Genomic DNA, 26,359 nt, shown 5'->3' with positions numbered 1-26,359 from the left:
ACATATAATATGCATTTTAATTAGATTTAATGTCTTATTTACAGCTAAATATGATCAGATCTAAAACAACAAAAATTTAGACATAAAAGAGGAAATTCTTATCTTTAATCAGTTAGATTACTTCCGCTTTGTAAAAGTGTAATATAATATATATACTCGATAAATCTTACTGAGCACAGACTCAGAGATGTTCATTTAAATGGCTGGTACAATTTACATCCAACGTTAATCCACATTTGTCGTAACTTGTTTGCAAATTTTAAGTCAGTTTTGATTACAAACAAAAAATTTCTATATACAATATTCTGTCATTTACCGATGTAATATCACATTGAAATATTGGCAATTATATTCTAGTTTTGCTATACAAAAAAAAAATCCATTATGTCAACACTCCTTATGTTACAAAAATCTATATTTAGCAATATCAATATTTGACTGAATGTGTATCTTAAATTGGTTGTATTTGTTATACCTGACCAACTTTTGAAACGTAAATGGCGTCGTTTGGACACATTTATGTTTGGGTTTTCTAACACGCAGAAACAGGATTATTTTTCGTTTTCATTGGCAAGGTAAATGATATTGATGTACACACTTTTATTTAAACAGAACAATACATATTATTGACATTTTTTTGGTTTCAAGTTGGAATTTTATTTGTTACAATTTCATGTTGCTTGTGAACTTTCTGTATGGTACTATGTGTAATTCTGCCCATTGATTCATGCATAAATTTTTCTCAAAATGTAGATTTTAAAACAGCTTCATGTGAGTCATACATGTTGCGTCCAAATGATAAAATATCAATATAAAGAATAGAGAATGGAACTGGGGAATGTTTCAAATAGACAAAAACCCGACCAAAGTGCAGAAAACAGCAAATGGCTTTATATGCATTTCCAAATTGAATTAATATCTTATTTACAGCTAGATATGTACAGAAAAAAAAGCAAAATCAAACACATAAAACAGAAAAGAGTAAACATCTTATCTAAAATAAGTTATATTACAAAAATAATGATTTTCTGCTTTCGCTTTGTAAAGTAAACAACAGTGTGATTAAATTATCAATATATCTTTACCAAGCGCAGACTCAGAGATGATCATATCTATTGCTGTTCCAATATGCCTCCCACGTAGATTAACATGTATCGTAACCTGTTTGCAAACTTTCTGTTAATTTTGCTGTGTTAAAATTGAAATTACTGAACCGTTATTACTATCCTGATGCATAACAAAAACAATTGATGCATTAGAGCTTGGAAAAATGTATAAAATTAAAATAAAATAAATTCCGCTAGATGTCATAAACAATCCTAACGCAAAAACGTCATGGAAATAAACATGACTCTAGACGAATTAACACTCTCAAGCTAAATGTTTACCGTTACTTGTCTTCGCAAAATTCTCATTTAAATAAATTTTTGATGTAGTACTTGCTTTTTTTCTATTTCATTGCAATATTTACGCATTTATTGATCTCAGCAAGTCAACATTGTGGCTCTTTTGCTACGAAATGTCAAATGTGGACGGCAGCTAACGAAAAAAAATTGTAATAAAAATCACAAATGTTGGGATTTAAAATTTAGAGGATTAAACACATTTTTCCAGGGGATTTTTAAAATATAATCTATGCAAGCTATACATTTATAGAAAATTTTAGCTTTCTCAAGAGGTAAAAAAAAGTAAACCACAAATATCGAATTCAAAGGTAAATTCAGAAAAGTGGGAGTGCACAAAGACTGACAAATGCAAACGTTATCTATCAACAGAACGAATGGCAACATGTCATATTCCTGACTTGGTATGGGTTAAAAAAGAACATCTGCACACGCTGCACACTTTTTCTTTGTTCGTTTTCTTTGTAAACTGCTCGCACCGTCTTTTCGGGGTTTTTTTTGTTGTTTGTTTTTATTTTTTTATTAGTTGTATATTGGTACATGTATGTGTTCTGTTCCACTAACTTTGATTTTCCTTTTGATACAATCAAGGAGATATTAGCATAGTTGCTTGTGTTTTTTGTCTGTTAGTAATGTGTGCGGACTGAATGCAATCAGAAGATAATCTGTAGTTTCAAAAGTATTAGTATTAATAATCATTGGATCCACTTACCAATTACAGTTATAAATGTAATATTATGTTAATATTTCTTTGTCTCTTCAGATGACAAAAAGTAAAGAAAAAAAAAGAATTTTACATTATGATTGATCAGTCCTTCTGGTAAGTATCTTTTACATTTTAAACACCTTCATTGACGAATGAAGTGACATTACTAGTTTTTCCCCCAATTTTGTTTTCACATGTAACATGTTGAACGAAGCACGTGCATAACAAGCGTAGAAACAAATGTATTACTTTTTTTCGAAAAAAGCACGCAAAATATGGTCTGATAAAGTAAGTCTTTGTAACAAATGACCTTCCAAATGTGTGTGTGTGAGTGTGTTTGTGTCGACACACCCCTTGAACTAAGAACTTGCATAAGTTACACGAACGGTCAAGTGGGGACTTAAACTCTACTGGGGACTCGAGTCAGGTCCCCACTACAAAAACCTTTTTATTGTCGTTAACATTGATCATATTAGATCACAGAAATACAAATTCCAAAAGCCATAAAATATGCCAAAAAATCATGTGTAAGGTGGTTTTGAATTTACTGATGTGGTCATTTTCACAGTATTTGTTTAAGTCCCCTTCTCGTGAGTCTTAAGAAAAACATATACATCATAATACTTATATTTTCTTGAGGTCATGACCTGAAAAGTAAAATGGCAGCATGCAGGTACACACCATGTTTTTGCTGGTTTTCATTCTTTTATTCGATTTATTCAGCTCAAATATAACCGTATTTAGACCTATTGGTAGGTTGATATTTTTTTTCTACTATTGAACATTGATTAAGCCATATAGTATAAGCTTTCGTTTGTTTCAAATTGTTTGCATTCAACGTATCGTCGTATCGGATAAATGTTTTTAGGAATATATGTAAGGGTGTGGATGGGCGTTTACAGAATAGAAAATAATGGGCAAAAAAATATAAAAAATAGAGAAAAATGAATCTTAAAAAATAAGAATGGAACATAATGAGGTGCTAAAATGTGAAGAATAGATAATTATGGGCAAAAAGTATAAAGAAAAGTGCAAAATGCCATAAAAAATTAGAGAATACAGAAATGAAGGACCCAATCTAGACCCTCATCAATGGCGAACTACCGATTTAAACGTTGTATGCAAACGATAATAATCAAACGAAGGCTTATATTATATGACAATCATATGGTTTTGCGAATCAAACCACAAACCTTTATTTTATAACTGTTTATTCAACTTAATTGGCGAGACTCAAGCTACATTGTAGCTAGAGAAACATAGCTGTAGCCACAGGAAGTTTAAATCTTCAATAAATGTCAGTAAATATTTGTAGATATTTATTGATAAGAATTTCAAGTTCCTATGATCTAGGTCCTTTTTTTATTTTTCGGACCTTGCACTATGGTTCGCAAATTGTAAAAAAAATAATCACATGACAAATACCATAAGAGCTATGGTTTCCCAGCTTGGCCGAAGCCATCCACTCAATGAGCACTTAAAATATCGTCCTGGACTGTGAATCAGTAACCATAGTCGCAATAATATGACTTTAAAAAGTCTTCCTAATATTAAAGGCATTCTACATTCTACAATATTCTACGATAAAGGTCGGGCAGAAAATTGAATAGCCATTAAAGATAAGAATACCATTTTCGAAAACCACCCAATAGTTAGTAAGCACCCACTCACGACTTCTTTTTCTTACTTGTCCCTTTTATACAGATCTAAGCTACAGAAACATAGTCTGTTTGCGATAAATTTTTCATTTTTAATAACCTATTGAGAGTTGACCTAAGGATAATTGATAGTTTCCTCATGCTTGGCTATTGAGACACACATGATACATGTGCATACCTTATCGGCAGATGACATGTTAACATCAGACCTTTACCTTATCTAGATATATCTTTATTTTAACCATTCTGCATGGGTGTATATTATGACTTGTGTCTAACTTTAAGTAAAATAATAACAATAATACATGCTGATCAGACTTCAAATTGCTTTCAAAGACATGTATATAAGAACAAATTTATAAAACGGTTCCTGTTTCAGCGATATTTTTTAATGTTATAAAAAATTCTTCCTCTAGATCATGTTGAGTGTGTGTTTACAAAATATCCTAAAGGGTTACAAAAAAGACAGTTAGACAGTTTGCGACTCAGAGACTACTTTAGGTCAATCGACTATATGTTGTTCTTGGTCGTACTTATTCATGTTATTACAAACAAGCACGATCTATTTAAGATGTTTTTTTGTCGCAGAAAGATCGACATAGGGATAGTGACTCGGCGGCAGCGGCGGCGGCGGCATTAACTAACTACTTTAAAGCTTTATATTTTAGAAGGTGGAAGACCTGGATACTTCATACTTTGTGTATAGATGCCTTATGCTATGAAGTTTTTGTCTTTCATATGTCTATTGTCCTTGATCTCATTTTCATTGTTCAGTGACTACTTAAAAAAAAGTTCAGATTTTTTGTAATGTTAATTTCTCTCTTAGCATGAGTAACAGGATAACTGTCTTTAGTGTTTGCGACCTTGCAAGGTCCTCGTGCCATCAGATAGTTTTCAGCTGAACTTTACTTCATTTCATGGATCAGTGAACAAGGCTAAGTTTTCGTGCTCAAGTCCATATCTCAGATGCAATAAGCAATAGGTCTTCTATAATTTGTGTATGGAATGATTGTAAGGTGTACATGTCCAACTAACAGGCCTAGGTGGCATCTGATCTTGACCTCATTTTCATGGGTCAGTGGTGAACGTTAAGTGTTTGTGTTTTGGTCTTTTTTTCTAAAACTATATTTGGTGTATGGAAATATTTTTCACTGTGCATATCAGTCTGGCAGGTTTATTTGACATTGACCTTATGTTCACGGTTCATTGCTCAGTGTAAGTTTTTATGTTTTGGTTTGTTTTAACTAAACGCAATAGGTCAACTATATTTGGTATATGGAATGTTGTAAAATGTATATGTCTGTCTGGCAGGTATCATCTGACCTTGACCTCATTTTCATGGTTCATTGGTCAATCTAAAGTTTTCATGGTTATGTTTGTTTCTTAGATACTATAACCATTAAGTCAACTATTTTTAACGTATATATTGATTGTAAGGTGTACATGTCTGTCTGGCATGATTCATCTGGCATTGCTGATCGGTGTGAGCCAAGGCTCCGTGTTGAAGGCCGTTCTTTGACCTATAATAGTTCACTCTTACAAATTGTGACTTGGATGGAGAGTGGTCTCATTGACACTTATACAACATATTTCTTATATCTATTGTCCTAACTTTCATGTTTCATTGGTCAATGTTCAGTATTCCTGGTTAAGTTCGTTTCAAAGACACAATTAGCAATAGGTCAACTATAGTGGTGTGTGGAATGATTATAAGGCGTACAGGTTTTTTCCGGTTGGGTTTACCAGAACTTGACCTCATTTTCTTGGATCATGTTAAATTTATGTGATACTTGTAGTAAAGATTTTTATTTAGGAATATCAACATAAACTCAATGGTCAATGCAGCAGGCTAGGCATTGGTATACTTGAAAATTGTATTAAATGAGTGTTTTTGGTCTATTCCTTTCTATAACATATGCCATGCAAACTAAATTCCGGGTCTGTATGATCCCCTGCTTATTGAAAAAGGTCGGTAATTTTTTTTTAATTTTTTTTCGGAAAACCCAAGTCCAGATCCAAATTAAACTAAGAAAAAAATACGTCGCTTGTGCAGCTGTACTAACTGACTTTAAAAAAACAATCAAAAGTAGTATACTGCTGTTCAATAGTCATAATCGATCAAGCGAAAACAAACCCGGTCAAAAACCAAAACTGAAGGAAACACATCAACTTTAAGAGGAAAACAACGGAATAACAGAAACACGATATACAATGAATAATTCTATAGTCATTCTTCATGTTCTTTGGATAGATTTGAGTTTCGAAAAAAATTTAAAAGCGTTATTCAATATTCAAAAACAACATGTATACTGATGTTAATTGGTCGGTGGCCGAGTCATCTACGTAGTCGAACTACTGTATCACTGACCTGTCAAGACTGATATTGTGAGTTCTCAGCCTGCATGTGGCAGGAACGCTTGACGCCGATCTTAATTGACTAGGTTTGTCAGTTTTCCTACCAAAAGTAGGTGGGTCTCTCCAAGCACTATGGCTTCCTCCACCAATAAAAACTGACCGCCACAAAATAGCATAATAGTGGTGAAAGTGGCGTTAAACACCAATCAATCACTCAATAGGTTGGTAATTAGTGTGCGTACATATATTACTAGGCGTTATACGATTGTGTATGTACATGTATATTGGCACAAAGTCTTATGTACCCTCACCCTATCTACAACATCTGTTTTAACTTTTGATAACTATTTACACCACTGGGTCGATGCCACTGCTGGTGGACTTTTTGTCCCCGAGGGTATCACCAGCCCAGTAGTCAGCACTTCGGTGTTGACATGAATATCAATTATATGGTCATTTTTATAAATTTCCTGTTACAAAACTTTGAATATTTCGAAAAACTAAGGATTTTCGTATCCCAGGAATAGATTACCTTAGCCGTATTTGGCACAACTTTTTTGAATTTTGGGTCCTCAATGCTCTTCAACTTTGTACTTGTTTGGCTTTATAACTCTTTTGATCTGAGCGTCACTGGTGAGTCTTATGTAGATGAAACGCGCGTCTGGCGTTTCAAATTATAAGCCTGGTACCTTTGATAACTATTTACACCACTGGGTCGATTCCACTGCTGGTGGACGTTTCGTCCCTGAGGGTATCACCACCGCAGTAGTCAGCACTTTGGTGTTGACATGAATATCAATTATATGGTCATTTTTATAAATTAACTGTTTGCAAAAGTAGGAATTATTCGAAATACTAAGGATTTTCTTATCAAGGGCATAGATTACCTTAGCCGTATTTGGCACAACCTTTTGCAATTTTCGGCCCTCAATGCTCTTCAACTTTATACTTGTTTGGCTTTCTTACTATTTTGATCTGAGCGTCACTGATGAGTCTTATGTAGACGAATCGCGCGTCTGGCGTATCAACTTATAAGCCTGATACCTTTGATAACTATTTGTCTGTATGTAAACCAAAACTATGCATGCTGTTATGAAGATTGAAAAGTCCAAAAAGTCGAGCAAATACCCTTGGCCCCTTACCTGAATTGTTGACGATTTGTATTTGCAAAATGACACGTTAAGCTCATCTTACATATCAATGATAAATATTTCCTTCTTTCAGCTTATGTTGGGAAATATTTTAATGGTATCTGTAACTTCACCTAGTCTAACTGCTAGTCAAATTTTTTTGACATTGAAAAAACTATTAAGTGTCATGGTCACATACATGTATCCGGTCTTGGGTAGTCTTTTGCAATATATTTTGAATATCAAACATAAAGATTAGATGTGAAATACCTGAACGTATAAGATGTTTGCATGTCGATTTATATTTACGAATGATATCCTTGTACCGATGATAAAATTTAGTAAATGTTTGACTAATTTGTGATATCGAAAACCCTTGTGTAATAATTTTTCAATAATACAGGGACTTCTTTCGTTAAAATCAAATATGTTGTTGCATACACGAGCGAATCGAACAAGTTGAGATATATAAACTCCATAAGATGGTAACAAGGGGATGTCACCATCTAAAAATGGATAACAAACAATAGGAAATGAAAAATCATAAATTTTGGTATTAAGCTTCCCGTTAAAGATATAGATATCAAGTTCCAGGAAAGGGCAGAGTTCAAATATCCTTTAGAATTCCGGTAACTTGACAATATACGGAATCTCCATAGCGAACAAAAATGTTATCTATTAAAAATTTAAGGGCAGTTATAGTATCAAAGCAGGTCCAATTGACATAGGTCTTTTGTTTGTTATTACTAAAAAAAAACAAAAGAGTTTGAACATATATATTCGCATTCTGACTTTTTAGATGCCCATTTAATTAAGTGTGTAATTTTTTTCTTCATAAGATTATAATGGAAAGGGGTATATAGAGTAGAAAAATCAAATCCTTGAACAGATTCGAAATCATCAATATAAGCATGCAATTTATCAAGTACTTCCAACGAATTTTTGACACTCCAAAAGTAATTAATATCACTTCTTTCAAAGGCCGTATTTAAACAATTTATTACCAGGTATTTTATTGTACCAAGTGTACTAGTAAGTAGAATATAGACAGTTTAGTAGTGACACAATGGCTTGAAGGCGAAATAAATCTGTATTTGTAAGATGTTTTGTGCAGCTTCGAAAGCCAGACCATGGTTGGAACTTTCTTTGTGTTTGGTTCTGCTTGTAAAGAAGTAGCTATTAGTTTATGTTTGTTACAGATGTCATTTTCTGAATGTTGGTGAATTCGTGATTTCCTTTTGCAGAACCTCAATGTAAAATTTACGTCAAATAATAATGATATTAATAGCAGCCTTATCAGCCGGGACAAAAAAAAAATCCTTGGCGAGTTCTTTAAGCTTATGTTTGATACGAGAAATAGGGTTATTATGGTTGTTGTTAAGAGTTAAATGTTCTTTAAAATGTTGTATACCTATATAAACTATGTTCATTACTGAATTAAAAAAAGAATCTAAGGATTTCTTATCAGCTTTTTCTTGTTTTATCCATTTCGAGCAGTAAGTACGGAGTGCGTCGTAGATGATGTTACGACACTCATTCCAATTAATAATTGACGGGGGACGATATTTCGGTCCTTTGCTGAGGAATGTTTTCAATTCTCGGTCACAAACGATGTTAATGTCTCCTGTTATAACATGGGAACTGGGGCCATAAATGTATTCGGAATTACTGCAATTTCATGACGTAGGTGTATTGTCACTGATATCTACATCTTTACACACTTCCCTATAATCAAATACATAATTCCTGGTAGTTTCTTTGTAAACATAACAAATACGAGGGAGTACAGTATTATCAAAATAGCTAGGAATGTGATCTTTAACAGAATGATCATTGAAAATACCGGCAATATTTACAAAATCAAAACCTTTATTGACATATTTGATTTTAATAAAATGTTTTTATGATCTTCAGGGTGGTCAACTTTGGGAAACAGTTAGGAATAACAATATGCAATTATAATTTGGACGATTTCATACTTAAGATTGCAATATAGAACTGTGTTGCAATCCTCTAAATATTGATGTTACTTATTAACAGGTAAAGAACAGACTTTGGTTAACATATACTGTCTGCCTTTGTTTTTTGAAATAGAAATTAGGTCCGAAATATTTGTATTGTTGGTATGAAATTTTCTTTGATTGCGATTTATTCTACGTCAATGAGAAGGGTTTTTACGAACAGTTTAGAAACTATATCCAAAAGGTTATCAGAATCATTTCTTGATATATTACCAATTCCCATGATATTATCATTAAGACCGAGAGAATACTCTGTCTGTATTTTTTTAATCCAATTTAATTATTTTCCGTGATCGTACAAACTTTGAATTAGATTCCCAAGGCTGCTTATTTACTACTTCTAAAGGTTGAACTGTTAAATATTTAATAGGATGATTGTGCTTCTTAAGGTGTTGATAAATGATACTTTTGAATTTATTCGGTCTTTTAAAACGATAAAGGTGTTCTTGCGTGCGTTACGATAAATACCGCCAAGTTTCTTCTACGTATTGAATACCGCATCCCGGTTTGTTGCATATGAGTAAATAGATAATACTGTTAGGTTTTCAATTTATATCAGTTCAAAATAAGTAAAATGTGCGACCATTAAACGTGGACCTTACCGTATTGTTGGTGGAAAGACGGGGACATGTAAGTCATTTTTTGGCATGACACTTATCAATAGAAGGGTAACCAATTGTAGCGTTTGTAGTATTTTTAGATAAGCGATTCTGAAGATCGAGACGTGTAGATACCCTTTGAACGAGTTAAGTATTTAGAATTTTTCCCATTTCTCAATTTCATTTTTGTGTTTGGTTATACGTCTTTTTACGTAAGATTTATATTCGAGAACAAGGAGCCTTGACGATAATTTGTAGGGGTCATAAAACGATTTCGTTCATCTATATTTACTCTTTTTAAATATTACTATCGTGTTTTCCAGTGTAATTGAATATCAAGATTTCAATTTATCTAATTAAACTAACATAAATTGAATATCGTACTGACTATTAGCAGCTTTTTGGTTACTGCACATCGATTAACTAATAATAAACCTACCGGCAACTTCACATACATACACCAAACTGGTGCCTTTGACGAAGGATGAATTAATATGTAACTTATCCGGTTTCGTTTTGAAAATAAGGGGCAGAAAGATTGAGACAATAATAAAATTATGTTACATACATTTTTTATTCATTATACATTTTATCATCTTGATTGACTTACAACAATCAAGTTATGTTTTAAAGTAGATTTTATATCCCAATTTAATGAAACATCCGTGATTTAATGTGTGTTCCGTGATGACACGTGGAAATATATCAAACGAAGAAAACAAAACGCTTGAATTTAGTGACAGTAGCAAGATCTTATTTTAACATTCAGTAGTATTAATTGAATGTTTCTTTGATTTTTGATACAACAATTTAGGATTTTTCCCTTCATGCTCCTCATCTTACGAAATGTGTTGATTCTAGGCCCAGTGGTGAATATTATGCAGATAAGTTATTTCGACCAAAATGAGAACATAAAAAAAAATCGTCTGTCGTAAACTTTGTATGAGGAAGTTTATTAACAACATTTTAATTCAACAGCAAAGAATTAAAGAAAAACGTTTTAAATCATGTCCGTACCGAAGCGCTTAACGGTTTTACACCTTATTACATAACAACCTGGAAAATTACATTCATCACGAAAAATAGTCATTTACACTTTGTAAATTGCCACTACACCGAGGCTCGTTTTACTGCAGGGTTCATTAGAGCAGCTTTTAATTCTTTATAGTTTATCTGTGATGATGTATGCAGTTGAGCAGAAGCAAACCTTGCCAAGGGCGAATGGCCGAGTGGCTGTACATATGCATTACTGCTATCGGAATATCTATGACTTATACAGATATTTCGTTTTTTATATTGACAATTAGGTATCTGATTTTGAATCACACATTCTGCATCTTTAGGAACATTCAATAGCTGGGAGTAATGATCATTAGGTATATCTGTGCAATAGAATTTTTGTATTATTCGCGATTCTTTGTGTCCGGTTTGCAGAAGTTCGTAAGGGTGAGTATATCCAGAATTTCTTCTTAAACTTGATGACGAAGAAGACAAACTGCTGCTATTGTGAGTGTTAATTTTTGTACAATACACGTGTGTCTCGTTGTGTTCAGTAAATGTTGCGTAAGGATGAAGATATCCAGAATTGGCGGATGACGTTTCGGATCCAGAATGAGGATTTTTGTCATCCTCTTGACTTTTTGGTGGATTTGTAGTTTGAATGTTTTCGTCAACGATGGAGCTTTCATCGATGATTTCATATACGTTTTCAGAACTGCTTTCGTCGTTTGTTTGGTTGTTATCCGGTTCTGTTATATGATTATTCTTAAGTTGTTTTGATTTATATATGCGGATGCATATAAATATAGAGACAGCAGATAGAATGATTAAAACAAATCCACCAAATCCCGTAAAATAAACATAAGTTTCTCTTTCGGTAACATCTGTTTAATTTAAAAGCAAGTATATTTTAAATATTTAGCTAACCAGTTCACTTTTATATCTAAGAATGAATAAAAATTGTGCGATCAAGTAAAGGAGAAAGTGAACAAACCTCAAATATAATTTAGACATCTCTAAACTAACCACAAATAGTTCATATTAGCGTGAGTGCATGAAGCTGATCAAGATTACACAGAAGTCAGTAATCATGCTTTCCCGTTTGAATTATTTGAAATGTTGTCATGTCGTAGCCTTTTTAACTACCTACTAGGCATTTTGTGTTTTACTCATTGATGAAAATCAGTTCGTTGACCTTTATTTCCTTACATTTCTACGTCTTTTGGTCTCAAATGGTTTTCTCGTTGCCAATTATACCATATCTCCTTCTTTTCATATATTTAACAACAACGTCCGAATCAATTTCATTCTCTCATTATAATTATAATTAGTATAATAAGCATATGTATCTTTTTCATTAAAAATGAATATTGGAGCAAATAAAGTATTCAGATGTTTTGTCTGCATTTAGGGCTTTTGTTTGTTTATTTGTTTATTTTATTTAAGCGTTGTTTTGTTTTGTTTGATGTTGTTTTATAAGGGAACTGAATGATTTTAGATTTGTTAAATAACCTAATAAGCATTTATAGTTTTTGTAGTAAATGATTTTTAATTGTACAGAAAACCAAAAAGGTATTGTATTTATATCAACCTCTTTGTATAAGACTATTTAAACTTAGATCTCTTTGTTTGATTAAATTTTGCACTTTAATATTAGATGGAGAAAATTCTATTCTGATACATGTGATATAACGGCATTGTTGTCGATGTCATACATAGGTAACTTAAAAACAGAAGCAAATTTCAAAAAGTAGGCAATGTGTTCACATTTTACAATCTTAAGCGTCGTACACATCTACGCTTCAATATTTAATTTCTGAATCGAATACTTTTACTATTTTCATACCTTTGTTCGTGTTGAATGTATATTGATAAACCACTGTTTGAATTGGATTTTCTGCAAATAAACGTGAGTTTTATTTCTTAGTAGGCATACTACTGAAATGCATACAAGAACGTCTAAAAATTATTCATGTGTTATATTTTTTTCTGTATCTTACCAATATAAAGCAATAGAATTAAGAAAGTCAGCCAATCTGACAATAAACTGTTAAGAGATTTGTTATTGTTGTGGTGCACGTCAGTTAAAACAGTTTCGTGACCTGTATATGCAAATATGTAGATATGCGTTGGTCTTTAGTCAGCATCATCGCATCGACAATCCTTACTAAAATCATTATTCCTAAATATAGCAGAATTCCTTTCATTTTATTTTCGAATTAGTTAATATTGCATGTATCCATGATATAGAACCTGCACAGAATCCTTGCCTTATGCTAGTTATAGATTTGACAAACGCAGTAGTTCTACAATTTCATTATGTTTCGTTCAATTTTGTTTTTTTATTTTTGTTTTATTTAAATAATAGAAAACTAATGGATATGGGGTATCCAATCGTGACACAAAATCAGTAGATGAACAGCAAAATCACAAAAATCATCTCACTACAAGAGTGTGAGATGGCCTCTAGGAATTCGTGGTAAAAATATTTCGGATAGATTTTGTAAGATGAAACACCACCAATCTGGCGCGGTCAAAAAGAACATACTGGAAAGTAGCACATATTTGTATCCTACGCATAGGTGTAAATAGCAAACTCTGTAAAATATATTTAGGTAATTTAGGTATCAAATGAAAGTTGAAGGACTAGTGATCATTGAAGAACACATGTTGACTAAAGATTTTGAAAATACAAAAATGTATGACCGAATTCCAAAATTTTGGGGAATATTGCTTGTTTCTCAGATCTGAAGTACCTGGTCCGGTAGTATGCGTGTATTAACTCGTGAAATAAACTTTGGCGTTCATTTCGTTTTATATGTACGACCCACGTTGAAACGTTATTATGCCGCTTCAAACTGTACGACTATACAAAATTAACCATACTAAGGAACCCAACCAATCTAAACAGTGATAAACTGGACTCATGTGATAAAATTTTATATTGTATGGAAAAAGAGTTTTAGAAAAGAAATACTGATAGAGCATTTGTTTTCTCTAAATTTCGAATATTAAATAAAGGCAACAGTAGTATACCGCTGTTCGAAAACTCATAAATCGATAGAGATAAAAACAAATCCGGGTTACAAACTAAAACTGAGGGAAACGCATGATTAATACTTTTATACTTTGAAAAAAAAAATAACCAATGTAACCAAGATATACGTCAATCAAATTGTGGTATTTACATGTTGAAATGTTATTTCAAAATTCTTGCATTTAAGAAATAAATTTACAAAGCTGCGTTGATAGCTTCATTCTGAGAATAAATATACGAAATTATCCTTCTTCGCAACCTTAAATTACACATATATATATATACTGTACATATTATTTATTGAGAATTGTGCGTTAATGAAATATTTTTGGTAGTTTAGGTTTGATCTAAGACTTTTACGACCCGAAAGGAAATTTGAATAATCATATTTCTATTGTTAAAGAGTCTTGGTGTGGTTTGATTATTTTTTGCACATACAAAGATGCTTTTGTGTAATATATGTTCCTCTTGTTTATATTCAAATTTTAAAACTTGTTCGTGTAAGCGGCATATTACATGTAGTTCAGATATGTAATTTTTTAAATGTTGATACTCACTTTTTTTGCTGTTATAACATCCAAATTATTGACAAATGCAATTGTCTTCATTTTTTTATTTTTTTTATTCTTATTTACAAATTCAGTAGCTCTTATCGTGCTTATTGATTTGACTGCACGTACCATGTCCTGTGGGTAACAGTTTTGTGTCAACTGTGCATCCTGATACTCTGTCACATCTGCAAGAATACAAAATAATTACTTCGAAACTTGTAAAATAATGCAATTATGCTTGTTAATGAGGACCAGATGAAGCCATTATTTATCTTTCATTATTAATTGTGTTTAAAAAGATTGGGACCGCTATATCCTTTTGTCATGAATAGTCAACAACAACACACACGTTCTATGATAATGACCGTTTTAGGTGAATATAATAACAAATCAAACTAAGGCAAACAGTAATCATCTAAAAATATAGTAAATTTTGTGGTTAAAATGCGTTGAACGAGGCACACTATGAATAAAGCACTGAAACGAGTGATCAGTGCTTTTTCTACTTTCAAAAAACCTACAAAAACAAGGTATTTAATTCATATCGTGACATTTTTATGATAAAACAACTAAACAGTCACATTAAAATGTATCATGTGATTGTTTTTCTGTCAATACAAATAATAAAAAAAAAAACATTTGCAACATCTTAGCACATTTTATGTTATTATATATAAGTATTATGATTTTTTACTTGATTGATACACATACGTTCTATGATAATAACCGTGAATATAATAACACCTTTATTAATCTTGCCGCGTTGGCAGTACATATTCTGTTTTAAAGAAGGAGAGAGAGAGAGAGAGAGAGAGAGAGAGAGAGAGAGAGAGAGAGAGAGAGAGAGAAGGAGAGAGAGAGACAGACAGAGAGAGTGTTGTGTTATATGTCTATAAAGCATTAACTATCGATAAAAATAACGCTTACATATCTTGAAATATCAAGGATTTTAACATACAGTATTTACCTTTCATGAACGCTACACTCACAGAAATAAGTGCATTTTCTCCCGTATGTTCCGGTGTTGCATGGAGTACACGGTTCCTCATTTTTAGACTGTGTTCCTGGTTTACATTCTACAAAATAGATTTATCCTAGAAGATACAGTGTTTTAATGGTAGGGTTTAGTTTGGAGTTTGTGAATGACTTCGATTATATTAAGAACTACGTGTATGATGAAAAAACGATTTGTCGTAAGGATGTGCGTATGGTATTGGCATGTGTTTTAAATGGAAAATAAAAGAATTGAAACGCCACATACTTGCTGCCCAAATGTACGACTCATGTTTTTTATCAAATATAATAATTATTGTAGTTTTTTTCATTGTATACTTTTTTATGTCTTTTTGTAGTTTTCAGTACAAAGTTCAAAGTTAAATTATAATTTGTACAAAATGTTAACTTGTACACAAATATATATATATATACTCATGCTTACCAATGCATTCACCATTCTTTCTCACATAGTTATCACAACAAAATGGTTTCAGACCTCCACTGCAATCAATAAGAAGCATTCTTTGATTATGTTTTCAAAGATATGTATATTATCAGTTATTTATAAAAACCTTTTTGCACATAATGCTTATGAAGAAAGTTGAAGGCTTGTGAAACTTAGCACAACTTATTACAAAGACACACCTTTATTTCATGATGAACGGAAACACAGTTCAGTAATCGATTAGTAAACGGTGACAAGAAGGGTTATTTTTAATGTTTAATGGACCGATTGCGGAAGTCTTGTGTCTGCCTCATCATGTGAATTTGATAACTTAATACAGTCGCTTACAGTTGAAAGTTGCTGCAGTCTCAATGGATAATGATATTTCGCCACAGTCTTGCAACTTGAATTTAATGTCAGCTCGCGTACATAATCATCTAGAAAACTAATCAATCCGAATCTTTTTCCAGGTGAATAAAGAAATAATTTTCATTTTGAAAATGATCTACCTTAATTTACCTGAAATATTATCATTTGTAATTCATGTTATTCTCTTAACAGTTTTTCTTGTTTCTACCTTTATTTGTTTTGCCTACTATTGCCTTAATTTTAGAGAACGATACATAAGTCATTAGCAATCACAACTCAGTATTAACTGACATAAGAACATAATATTTTTATTTTATCTTTAATTCTTTAGCTAAATATAATTTTAAATCATGCTGTTAATGCACTTATCTCTAATTCAATAAATACCTGTATAGTCGAAAGCAATCCTTCTGCGAAGAGACAACTACGGCAGAAATAACAATATATGATATACCAGAAAAAATCATTTTAATTCATATTTCAAACTGTGAACATAATCATATATTTTATACAGTAATTCTATGACTGCAGAATATATATGTCCTGGATTTCATACCGGGGTAATGACAATTAATAGAAATGGAAATATGAAACGGATATAAAAATGAATATTTACCGGATGCTAATTGTATTGAAACTTTTAATATAGCTTTTAATATAGCTAGAATTGAGGACGGAAAGGCTTATTTCATGTGTGTTTTTTTGACAAATTTAATGTATAGTAAAATCACATTATCGTATTTTACTCATTTTATCGACATAATCTGTATTACATTTTCACAACAGCAATAAGCTGTCATCTTCTCCAAATGCACCAACGTGATGATTTCAAATTTATAATTGTCAACTTCACATTTTTAAGCAGTAGCATTTATAGTGTTTACAAATTTCAGTTGATACGTTACACTTGTGCATGTTCAAACTATACGGACTGTATTCAAAGAGATGTGCTCCTTACACAAAAACTGTACCAACGGAGGAAGAATGACTAAACTCAACTCTACATGAGTGTTACTGGGCCACCATCTTGAATAGGTCAAACGATATGATGTGTCGGTGTCCCAATTCAGCAGAGACGACATATTTTTGCTGTCTTAGAAACTTATGGTCCTCAACTTCGTACTTTATTTGGTCTTTTATCTTTTTTTATTCGAGCGTTACTGATGAGTATTTTGAGGACGAAACGCGAGTCTAACGTACACACTTTTAATCCTGTTATCAATGATGAGTTAACTGAGGTATTTTTAATACCAATATAGTCGTCTGATGAGTAATTTTGCCCATTGTGTACTATTCCTGATTTGGACATTTTGACTGGATGTTAAGTCGAATGACGGATGAATCATGCATATCACATGTAGCAGAGACGCTTATCATGTAAACACCACGGTCTATCTCCTTTCGAAGTTCATGCGAAGTCTCTCAAACGATTTATGAGATTTAAACATCGGTAAAATACTTTAGCTTTCATTTTAATTTTTGAGTAATTTGTTGTTGTTGTGTACATTTCATTTTTTCCTTGTTTCTAATAATTTTTGTATGCGTGTTTTTACAAGACTACGTTCATTTTAAAGACAGTGTTTTATTGCATAAATAAAATAATGAAATAACAAACCTTTTTTTTGGGGGGGGGAGAGAAAAAGTAATCTGAAGAGATATTTTGTGTTCTCTTAATCAAATAAATCAAAATATTGTCATCGTTAAAGGCCGTACGGTTGTTTAAAGTTGCGTACATCCACTATATTTGAACTGTGGTGAATAGTTGACTCCTTGACAATCATACCGAAACCCCTTATTTTTGTATCAATGATAACATATTTATAATAAGTAGTTGGTGTTTTAGAAATATTCATAGGGTCAGAAAAATCTGGAATTATGAAATTTTATAAGATCACAAATGATCTGCTTCAAATCGTGCCTTATGACGAACCCAGAAAAAAACTCGATTTTTTTAAAGGGGAATATCATTTTAAAATGGTTTGTTCTAAATATTCTTCTTTCCCGTTCTATGAAAGTTCTGTTATCAAAAAACAACGACATACATATTTGTAAATACGTTGTGCGTTTTCTGAAGCTGTATCTGTATTTATTCAATTGGTTTTAGGAGAAAGGAAATTTTCAAGCAACCAATATAAATAAACTCGACCTCCAGTATTTTTTTTCAACCATGTATGTTCATGTAACATACCAAGATTTTTATATCCATGTCTTAATAATCTTTAACAAACGTATCAATATTTTCTGTGATTAGTTTTTGCAATTTGAATTACTAAATAATTGAGTACTGTTGTACGTACAAATGATAATCTTAACAGGTACAGTACTTGCAACCTTAGGCGTTACTATTTTAGCGATCAATCAGCGGTCATCGATCAGTCACCGATCAGTCAAGTTCGATAGTTTATAGGGTCGTGTTTGTCGCCTTTTTTGAATGCTGGACATACACTTGCGTGACCCCAGTCATCTGGGATCTTTCCAGAGTTCAGTGATGTTTGGAATATGATTGACAAGATGGGAGTGATAGATGTCTTACACTCTTTTAAAATTTTTCCATGGATGAGATCAGGCCCAGCTGTTTTGTTGATATTGATGTTATTTAGAAGTTTTTCTATGCCCTGTTTTTGTATTTTAATATCAGGCATCTGTGGATGTTTACTGACGCCCTTATCTGGTATTGGATCATCTGTTACAGGTGTGAATGCTTTTTTGAACTGTTCATTTAAAATATTAGCTTTTGCTTTTGAATCAGATGTAAGTGAGCCCTCTTTTCGGAGTGGTGGTATGTTAGAGCTTTCAGACTTTTGTGTTTTTATATAACTGAACAGATTTTTGGGGAAGCTCTTTGATATAGTAGTAGGGTTGTCATCAACTGGTATACCACATATCATATTTTCAATACAATTCCAATAAGATGTTCTTTGTTGTTTTTGTATTTCATGTTTCAATTTTTTGAGTTGGTCTTGTTTCCCTTTGCCTTTCAATTTGTACTTTTGATATTTTTTCTTGTACTTTTTCATTTGTCTTCTAAGACTGTCTGTTATCCAAGGTAGATTTTTGCTGTTTCTCATCATTTTCTGTGGTATGTTCTCAGAGATAGTGTTTTGTAATGAGTTTTTAATTATTAACCAAAGTGTATTTGTATCTTCACTATCCTTTTTATGCATGATCTTTTGATATGTTTGATCTATATCCTCTTTTATTTTTTGCCAGTTTGCATTTTTATATTTATAGATTTTACGTGGCTTGGTTTGGCATCTTTTTAATGATAATAAACATTCTATATATACAATATCATGGTCTGCCTCTCCTAATGGTGGCATGGTTTCAGTTTTTTCAATGATGGCTGGATAATTTGTTAACACAAGATCTAATATTTTATCATTTCGAGTTGGTATGTTTACAACTTGTGCTAAAGAATAGTCATTTATTATGTCTAAAAATTGCTGATGTTGTTTTTGATTTGTTTTTCCAGGGATGACGCTTGTTGTTTCCCAATTGATGTTCCCTAAATTAAAGTCCCCACCAATAATTATGGCTGACTTTGAGCTGGCGTTTATTCTACTTATTGGTTCATTTAGCAAATCTAAAGATGTATCATCATCTGGCTGAGGTCGATAATAAGCACATATATAACATTTACGTGCATTTGATATTAATAGTTCTACCCATATCATTTCACATCCTGTGTCTAGTTCTTTGATTTCTGTACATAAACAATTATTTGATATAGCTATGAGTACGCCTCCATGACATTGGCCTTTTTTATTTGGTGGTCTAATTTTTCTAAATACCGTGTATTGATCTTTTGAAAAATATTCATAAGATGATGTTTTAGGATCTAACCAGGTTTCAGTACCTATTATTATATCAGGCTGTGTGGTATCGATCAGAATATCTACTTCTGGTTTTTTGTTCTTAATAGACTGGAAGTTAATATTTACTATTTTTAAAGGTCTGAGTAACTTATTTTGGGTATTTTTACCTTTTTTGTTTTGTTTTCTGGTGTCCTTTTGTGATATTGGTGATGAACAAGCATGTGGCTGTCCAGGACTACCAATGTCACTTAACAACGAAAAAGAATTGTTTGTGACAGATGATGATAGGTCAGTATGGTTAAAAAATGAACTGCTAAAGTTTGGTAGTCCACATTTAATACAATTCCAGGACGACAGGTTACTGTTGTCCATTATGTTATACATTGTAGTTTGCATACCTCATTGACAGTCTATGTGATACCAAGTTTTACAAGAGTCGCACTCTAAAGCTTTACATTTCCAAGTGACATTTTTTCCACATGAACCACATGGCCAGCGTGGCATTCTAGGGCCTGGGTTGAGTTCAATTTGGCCGCTTGATAAAATTTTTAGCAGCAAGTGGTGGTTTTTCAAAATTGCGTGTAATGCTTTATTGCAGCAATGTATTTTGCATGAATGATATAACCAAAAATACATGGATACAAATTTGTTCTCTGTAATGGTAATTTTTGGAGCAAATAACAAAGCATGATGATCTTCACTGTCTTTTGGGTAAGATTTGATAAAGGGTGACCTTCCTGTAGTTTTGCCATTATGCAATGACACAAACTGTTGATCTACTTCATGACACACACAATAGATCGTCATCAGTGTGAGTACTGTACTAAATAAAGACATTTTATTGGTAAACTGTTTATTACTGTTTATTAATATGATGTGCTCGAACATAGATAGTGAGACAATAATTGAATATAAGCGTTAGTAAATAATGATTTGTTATACTGGACTCGTGTTGCTACCCACGAGGACAATGAACTTGACAAATGAGCAATATTAGTACATGAAAAGTAAAGCAGAACTAAAACAAGTTAGTATGCGATTTGTTGAATGTTTACCTTTTTATTAACCGGAAGTGGTGTACGTGACAAGTTTTCACGAGTGCTCACAGCTGATATGCAAGAAAGGTATTTAAAGAGTTTTGTTTTCTACATTTAGAATTAGTTCACTACATTATAGTTATCAAATGTTTTTCGTGTCAAAAAGATGGTATCTTTGTAACTTAAAGCCTTTAAACTCAGAAAATATCAGGAGCAAATTGAAGTTCGTCTAAGGCGCCCGACGCATGCGCATCCTCTATACAACACTATCAAATATCAAGTACAAAAGATCAACATTTGTTTAGTGATTATTCAGCAAAGTTTTAAGAATAAATAAAAAAGAAATATGCAGATAAAACTGATTTTGAATATTATTATAACTGAATGGCGATTTTTGTTTTTATTTAGGTTATATATTTTCGTACCCGAACAGTGCTAAAACGATTTAAATCGCGATTGGGACTTTGTTCCCGGAATATCAGTATAATTTATGAAAAACAACCAATCCTGATGTACAAAAAGTACTGAAATCAAATGGCAGTTCATGATTTCCTTCAAAATAAAGAAATAATTGCATTCCTATTCAACACAAGCAAAAGTTTAAACCTTATTTATTAAAAATTTGAAAGAGACGTTGCAATATTTTTGAAATAAAAGAAGAAATATTTGCATTTTTAAGCAACACGAACAAAAATTTAGTATCTCTTCCCTGAAATTCACCATAATTTACGAAAAACAACCAATCCGGATGGTCAAAAAGTACTGAAATCAAATGGCGGTTCATAATTTCTATCAAAATAAAGAAATTATTGTATATGTATTCAACACAAGCAAAAGCTTAAATATTATTCTCCTTCCATTATTAAATTTCTTATAAAAAACTGATCTTGAGGCCTTTGAAATAACTAGTTACAAATAACATTAATTATTTCTTATCAAAAGAAGAAAAATTAGTAATTTATACATTGCGAACAACATTTTAGTATATTTTCTCTGATATTCTTTTAGTTTAATGAAAAAAAAACCAATCCTGAACTACAAAAAGTACAAAAATCCAATGGCGGTCAATAGTTTCCATTAAAATAAAAAATTATTGCATTCTTTTTCAACAAAAACAAAAGTTTATGCATATATATCCTTAAATTATTCACACCTTATACAAAAGTACTGATCTAAATGAATTTATAATGTCTGATTGCACTTGACAATGCATTATTTCTGATTTAAAAGAAGAAATATTTGCATTTTTATGCAACACGAATAAAAAATTAGTATCTTTTCCCTTGAATTAAGCATATTTTATGAAAAACAATCAATCTTGATGTACAAAAAATACAGAAATCTAATGGCGGTTCATAATTTCTATCAAAATAAAGAAATTATTACATTCATATTCAACAAAAATAAGAGTTTATGCATATTTATCCTTAAATTTTTCACATTTTATACAAAATTACTTATTTAAAGGCAATTATAATGACTGATTGCAAGTGACGTTGCATTATTCCTCATATATGAGGAGAAATATATGCATTTTTTAGCAACACAAACAAAAATTTTGTAACTTTTCCCTGAATTTCAGCATAATTTATGAAAAACAACCAATCCTGATGTACAAAAAGTACTGAAATCATATGGCGGTTCATAATATCTATCAAAATAAAGAAATTATTGCATTCGTATTCAACACAAACAAAAGTTTAAGTATTATTCTCCTTACATTATTAAATTTCTTATAAAAAACTGATATCGATCCTTTGAAGTAACTAATTACAAATTACATTAATTATTTTTTATCAAAAGAAGAAAAATCAGTAATTTTATACATTGCGAACAACATTTTTGTATATTTTCTCTGATATTCTTTTAGTTTAATGAAAAAAAAACCAATCCTGAACTACAAAAAGTACAAAAATCGAATGGCTGTCAATAGTTTCCATTAAAATAAAAAATTATTGCATTCTTATTCAACAAAAACAAGAGTTTATGCATATATATCCTTAAATTATTCACATCTCATACAAAAGTACTGATCTAAATGCATTTATAATGTCTGATTGCAATTGACAATGCATTATTTCTGTTATAAAAGAAGAAATATTTGCATTTTTAAGCAACACAAATAAAAAATTAGTATCTTTTCCCTTAAATTAAGCATATTTTATGAAAAACAATCAATCCTGATGTACAAAAAATACAGAAATCTAATGGCGGTTCATAATTTCTATCAAAATAAAGAAATTATTACATTCATATTCAACAAAAATAAGAGTTTATGCATATTTATCCTTAAATTTTCACATTTTATACAAAATTACTCAATTATAATGACTGATTGCAAGTGACATTGCATTATTCCTCATATATAAGAAGAAATATATGCATTTTTAAGCAACACAAACAAAAATCTTGTATTTTTTCCCTGAATTTCAGCATAATTTATGAAAAACAACCAATCCTGATGTACAAAAAGTACTGACATCAAATGACGGTTCATAATTTCCTTCAAAATAAAGAAATTATTGCATTTTTATTCAACACAAGCAAAGTTTAAACTTTAATTATTAAAAATTCTCATAAAAAATCTTACATGTATCTTGAGGCCTTTGAAAGAACTAGTTACAAAATCATTGCTTTTTTTTTTTTATCAAAAAAAAAAAAAAAAAGTTATCTTTAACAATGCAAACAACATTTTAGTGTATTTTCTCTGATATTCTTTTAATTTAATGAAAAGCAACCTATTCTGAATTTCAAAAAATACAAAAAATCCAATGGCGGTCAATAGTTTCCATTAAAATATAGAAATGATAGCATTCTTATTCAACAAAAACAAAAGTTTATGCATATTTATCCTTCAATTATTCACATTTTATACAAAATTGCTTATCTAAAGGCATTTTTAATGACTGATTGAAAGTGCAATATTTTAGAAATAAAAGAAGAAATATTTGCATTTTTAAGCAACACGAACAAAAATTTAGTATCTTTTCCCTGAAATTCACCATAATTTATGAAACACAACCAATCTGGATGTACAAAAAGTACTGAAATCAAATGGCGGTTCATAATTTCTATCAAAATAAAGAAATTATTGTATTTATATTCAACACAAACAAAAGTTTAAGTATTATTCTCCTTACATTATTAGATTTCTTATAAAAAAACTGATCTTGAGGCCTTTAAAATAACTAGTTTCAAATAACATTCATTATCTTTTATCAAAAGAAGAAAATTTATTAATTTTATACATTGCGAACAACATTTTAGTATATTTTCTCTGATATTCTTTTAGTTTAATGAAAAAACAACCAATCCTGAACTACAAAAAGTACAAAAATCCAATGGCGGTCAACAGTTTCCATTAACATACAAAAATTATTGCATTCTTATTCAACAAAAACAAAAGTTTATGCATATATATCCTTAAATTTTTCACATCTTATACAAAAGTACTGATCTAAATGCATTTATAATGTCTGATTGCACTTGACAATGCATTATTTCTGATATAAAAGAAGAAATATTTGCATTTTTATGCAACACGAATAAAAAATTAGTATCTTTTCCCTTGAATTAAGCATATTTTATGAAAAATAATCAATCCTGATGTACAAAAAATACAGAAATCTAATAGCGGTTCATAATTTCTATCAAAATAAAGAAATTATTACATTCATATTCAACAAAAATAAGAGTTTATGCATATTTATCCTTAAATTTTTCACATTTTATACGAAATTACTTATTTAAAGGCAATTATAATGACTGATTGCAAGTAACGTTGCATTATTCCTCATATATAAGAAGAAATATATGCATTTTTAAGCAATGCAAACAAAAATTTTTGCATTTTTTCCCTGAATTTCAGCATAATTTATGAAAAACAACCAATCCTGATGTACAAAAAGTACTGAAATCAAATGGCCATTCATAATATCTATCAAAATAAAGAAATTATTGCATTCCTATTCAGCACAAGCAAAAGTTTAAACTTTATTTATTAAAAATTCTCATGAAAAATCTTACATGTATCTTGATGACTTTGAAAGAACTAGTTACAAAATCATTGCATTTTTTTTTATCAAAAAAAGAAAAATTGGTAATTTTAAACAATGCAAAAATCCAATGGCGGTCAATAATCTCCATTAAAATAAAGAAATGATAGCATTCTTATTCAACAAAAAACAAAAGTTTATGCATATTTATCCTTCAATAATTCACATTTTGCACAAAATTGCTTATCTAAAGGCATTTATAATGACTTATTGAAAGTGACATTGCAATATTTTAGAAATAAAAGAAGAAATATTTGCATTTTTAATCAACGCGAACAAAAATTTAGTATCTGTTCCCTGAAATTCACCATAATTTATGAAAAACTACCAATCCGGATGTACAAAAAGTACTGAAATCAAATGGCGGTTCATAATTTCCATCAAAATAAAGAAATTATTGTATTTATATTCAACACAAACAAAAGTTTAAGTATTATTCTCCTTACATTATTAGATTTCTTATAAAAAAACTGATCTTGAGGCCTTTAAAATAACTAGTTTCAAATAACATTCATTATCTTTTATCAAAAGAAGAAAATTTATTAATTTTATACATTGCGAACAACATTTTAGTATATTTTCTCTGATATTCTTTTAGTTTAATGAAAAAAAAAACAATCCTGAACTACAAAAAGTACAAAAATCCAATGGCGGTCAATAATTTCCATTAAAATTAAGAAATTATTGCATTCTTATTCAACAAAAACAAAAGTTTATGCATATATATCCTAAAATTATTAACATCTTATACAAAAGTACTGATCTAAATGCATTAATAATGTCTGATTGCATTTGAGGTTGCTTTATTTCTGATATAAAAGAAAAAAATGTTTACATTTTTATTCAACACGAAAAAACATTTAGTATCTTTTTCCTAAAAGTTAGCATATTTGATGGAAAACAATCAATCCTGATGTACAAAAAATACTGAAATCTAAGGGAATTTCGTAATTTCTTTCAAAATAAAGAAATTATTACATTCGTATTCAACACAAAAAAAGTTAAAGTATTTTTCTCCTTACAATTTTGAAATGAAGTATGAAATTCTTATAGAAAAATGCTACTTGAGGCCTCATGATTTTGAATAAAACATACCACGTTCAAGTACAAGAGAATATTAAGTAATACATATAATGCTTGAAAAGTAATTCATATATTATTTATGTGTTATTGCAACCAGTTG

The 26,359-nt window shown here is 30.8% G+C and overlaps 1 long non-coding RNA gene across 1 annotated transcript in view; it reads left to right on the top strand.

The window, feature by feature from the left end:
• Positions 1–2,170: 2,170 nt before the first annotated feature.
• LOC127719027 (uncharacterized) overlaps positions 2,171–26,359 on the top strand; it is a 29,734-nt gene continuing 5,545 nt past the window's right edge. The window contains exon 1 of the long non-coding RNA XR_007990111.1: positions 2,171–2,223. This is a non-coding gene — a long non-coding RNA (uncharacterized LOC127719027). The remainder of the gene's footprint in view (positions 2,224–26,359) is intronic.

This window comes from Mytilus californianus, unplaced genomic scaffold, assembly GCF_021869535.1.
Source record: "Mytilus californianus isolate M0D057914Y unplaced genomic scaffold, xbMytCali1.0.p SCAF_10, whole genome shotgun sequence".
NCBI lineage: Eukaryota > Metazoa > Mollusca > Bivalvia > Mytilida > Mytilidae > Mytilus > Mytilus californianus.
Note: the sequence above shows the minus strand (reverse complement) of the source record. Positions and strands in the feature narration are given on the sequence as shown.